The sequence below is a fragment of the Gossypium raimondii genome, chromosome 5 (genome assembly GCF_025698545.1).
Source record: "Gossypium raimondii isolate GPD5lz chromosome 5, ASM2569854v1, whole genome shotgun sequence".
Taxonomy (NCBI): domain Eukaryota; kingdom Viridiplantae; phylum Streptophyta; class Magnoliopsida; order Malvales; family Malvaceae; genus Gossypium; species Gossypium raimondii.
Genome location: NC_068569.1, coordinates 20,894,130 through 20,898,191, shown reverse-complemented (window position 1 = coordinate 20,898,191; position 4,062 = coordinate 20,894,130). Strand labels below are relative to the sequence as shown.

The 4,062-nt window shown below is 30.4% G+C and overlaps 1 long non-coding RNA gene across 1 annotated transcript; it reads right to left on the bottom strand.

Annotated features, from left to right (window-relative positions):
• Nucleotides 1-1,603, bottom strand: LOC128041186 (uncharacterized). Its single transcript, XR_008195851.1, has 3 exons — nt 1,562-1,603; nt 1,013-1,099; nt 1-224 (listed from the first exon to the last, which is right to left on the bottom strand). It is a non-coding gene; the product is annotated as an uncharacterized LOC128041186 (long non-coding RNA).
• Nucleotides 1,604-4,062: the final 2,459 nt, after the last annotated feature.

Below are 4,062 nucleotides of genomic sequence, written 5' to 3'. Positions count from 1 at the left end.
TTATAACAACAAATACCTTCATACTTAACCATTTTAATAACCATACATCATCAAATACTTACACACCATTCTTTAGCAAAATCATAATCACAAACATACAAAATAACTAAATCCCTATACATGCCATAACTCAAACGTGATTCGATATAAAATACCGAGCAGTTGTGGTTGATAGTGTGGACGATCTTCGACTTCTTTAGGATCCTTGAAGTAGCTTTGCAATACTATAAGAGAAAGAGAAATAAAAGAAGTAAGCATAAAGCTTAGTAAGTTTACTAGCAAATAAATAACAATATTTAACTTAAATAATTAAACTCAAATGTCTATATCTCTAGTTTACTCTTTAGTTAATCTCATACTAGTTCTCTTGCTTGTTTACTTAGAATACTTGTGTACATAACTTACTCAACTCTTGCTGCATCGTTGAACATCAATTGATAGTATAAGAAGTTCTTAAGTCTTACAACTTACCTGAGCTTGCCATTTATGCTTTAAACTGAACTTTCATGAACATGATTCGTTTACAAGCCCGTTGAGCTACATTGGAATAATAAGGATACTCGGGTCTCTTCTGATAATAACACGCCAAAGCCATGTCCCAAACATGGTCTTACATGGGATGTTCTCATATCGGTGCCCATGCCATGTCCCTGACATGGTCTTACTGGGACCTCTCATCTCGGTACAACGCCATGTCCCAGATATGGTCTTACATGAGACCTCTCATCCGGTGCCAATGCCATGTCCCTGACATGGTCTTCTTGAGGACCTCTCATCTCGATGCCAATGTCATGTCCCGACATGGTCTTACATGGGACCTCTTTACCCAAATGTCATGACATTCGTATCCAATACCATCCTTATGTATCAACTGGACTTTTAATTTTAATTCTCTATCATTTCATGCTTAGATCATCATCAAATAAATTCATAAAATAAATTCATAGTTGCTGGAAAATAACAACACTGATAATAAATATTGAAATATTGCATTTATTTACCGTAAACTTACCTCGGTACCAATTATAGCCAAATTCACCAACTTAGTCTTCAACTTTATTCTTCCCTTTGTCTAACCTCGAGTTTCGTACTTCTTGATCTAAAATAGTAAATTTAACTTATTTAATAATCACATTCATCAAAACAGCCCTCGACTCTAACTTTTCAAAATTACAATTTTGCCCTAAACTTTACATAATTACATTTTTGCCCCAAGGCTCGGAAATTAAACTTCATCTCTTATTCTTATGTTTTATAACATTCTGAACATTTTTCCTTCTATGGCAACATCAAATTCCCACTCTAACATGTACTTATGAACATTAGGTATTTTTACCGATTATGTCGTTTTACTCGTTTTCACTTAAAATCGCTTAGCAAAAGTTGTTTAACATAATTTCTAGCTTCATATTCTATCATAAAACATCAAAATAAACACTTTTCACCTATGGGTATTTTTCCAAATATAAACCCTAGGTTAAATTATTGCTAGAATAAGCTAAATTAAGCTATGGGACTCCAAAACGTAAAAACATTAAAAACGGGACTTGGGATCACTTACTATGGAGCTTGGAAGCTTGAAAACCCTAACTATGGCTTCCCCTTGCTGATTTCGTCCTAATGAAGAAGATGATGATTTTTCCATCTTTTTCCCTTTTAATTCATTTTAATTACTAGATTACCAAATTGCCCCTAACTTAAAAAATTTCTATTTCACTTATCTCATGTCCATTTTTGTCTACCAAGTTACCAATGGTATAATTACCATATAAGGACCTCCAATTTAAAGTTTCATAACAATTGGACACCTCTAACATGTAGAACTCAACTTTTGCACTTTTTACAATTTAGTCCTTTTGACTAAATTGAGTGCCCAAACGTCAAAATTTTCGAACGAAATTTTCACAAAATCATTCCGTGAAATCATAGACCATAAAAATATAAGAAAAATAAATTTTTCCTCATCGGATTTGTGGTCCCGAAACCACTGTTCCGATAACCTTGAATTTAGGCCATTACACACCCATTCCTAAAATGCCGGGTGTCTTCTTTTACTTTTTTGTACATGATTGAATTGAGGTATTTTTGTTAAATCATTGAAAATTAATGGTTTAACTTTTTACACTTTATAATCCAAAATTAAAACATTTTGGTAGGTTTTTTTTTTACAAAAAAAAAGTGGGGAAAATAATAAATAGATAAGAGTTACTTATCACTTGATGGTAATATTTTTAATAAATAGATAAGAGTTACAGAATTAAGATGACCCTTCTCCTGTTCTCACGAGGGAAGGCTTATGAAAAATATGGTGGCATTGCTTTCGCTCAAAGCGGAAGGCTTACGATAGATCTTGCTCCTAGATGCATGGGGGAGGCTTACAATAAGGACTCATTAGTCAATCGCACTATAGTTAGCCCTCACAGTCCGAAATTACGTGAAGAGTATCGTCCTACCGCGTTGAATCACTACCATTGGCCAAGAGTACTCGACCCAGATTTACATGATGAATGTAGAATTACAGATATAACATGTAGAATTATAGATATGATAGAAATGTAGATGATGAATGTAACCATCTGAGACTCTCGTGGGTTCCTTTTGTTTAACAATATAAAATATATAAGTGTGTATATAAATGGTATAACCCTTCGCTGGAACCCCTATTGTCATATGCCTACCAATTTGGACCCGGTTGGGCCCTTACCTCTCTATAAATACCCCAAGATACCATTTAGTAAAGGAACTCCTTTCCACTTGAAACCCTAATACGTTAAGCATTAATCTTAAGTCCCTCTACTTGTCCAGCACTCAACCCTAAAATGAGTAAATTGGCCTCCTTTGACACCGTTCCTTTCCTTCTTCTCCATCTCCGTTGATACTATGTATCAACACTTCTAATTTTAAATGCTAATCATAATTGTTAATTTGAGATTTACTTTTTTCCATGTACAATGGAACCATGTTTGAACCCTTCATATTTTCAGCTTAGCAATTTACACGGTATTATCTAGCTAAAACAATGTAAACTCAATTTTAAATAATAGCAAAAAAAAAAGAAAAGAAAAAGGAAAGAATTATTAATGGTAGTATTTTATCTTCATTCTTATTCAACCTATAAATACAATCCCTACATCCATCAAAAGCAAATAAATAGATTTCAAAAATTTTAAGTTTTGAATTCTCTTAAAAATTTAATTTTGAGTGTTATTTTGGTACTTTTTCGAGATAATATATAATGCATTGTTAGTATATAAGTCTTATATGCCATCATTGTATCATAAGTTACCACATCAGTAATAAATAAAATATTTAAAAATTAAAGGGCTTTCTAATAAATACTTAAAATTTTATTTAAATGTAATTAAAATTAATTATAAATTATTATCTTCATCTTTTAATAACAATATTGAAGGTTCTAAAAACTTGAAAAAACTTTTATATCGAACAAAGACGGTTCTTTTTTCTTTTAGTTCTTTGTTAATTGTTACTACTGGTGCGATTCAATTTTATTAGCAGAATAAATTTAAAGGTAAAATTTTATTACACTGTTTAAACTTAGTTTATATGATTATAGATTTCGAGAAATTTGTGAATTGTTTTAAACTCTTTTATTCAACAAGTAATATTTTAAAACATATGACTAATTGTTATTCATTGAAAGTATTAAATTTGACGGGACAATAACTTTAAAAAATATTTTAATATTCATATTATTAATGAGAAAATGTTGACTTTAAAAAAACATAGTTCAAGATAATTACCTCTTGTTTCAACTAATATATGAAATTTCAATAAAGGTTTCACGATTTTAGTTAATTCTTCCTTTCAATTCAATTTTAACTCCAAACCCAAACCTTAATCAAATAACTTTCAATAAAATTTTTAAGATTTAATGAATCCTAAAGTATTTTCCATTTTATATTAATACATAAGAGAATTATAATTAAAAAAATTAAGTATTTATTAAAAAGTCTTTCAATTTTTAATATTTTATCCATTGCATAGAACTCATGCATAACAATCCATTAAATATTACTTGTTTTTTTTCCAATATTTATTTCG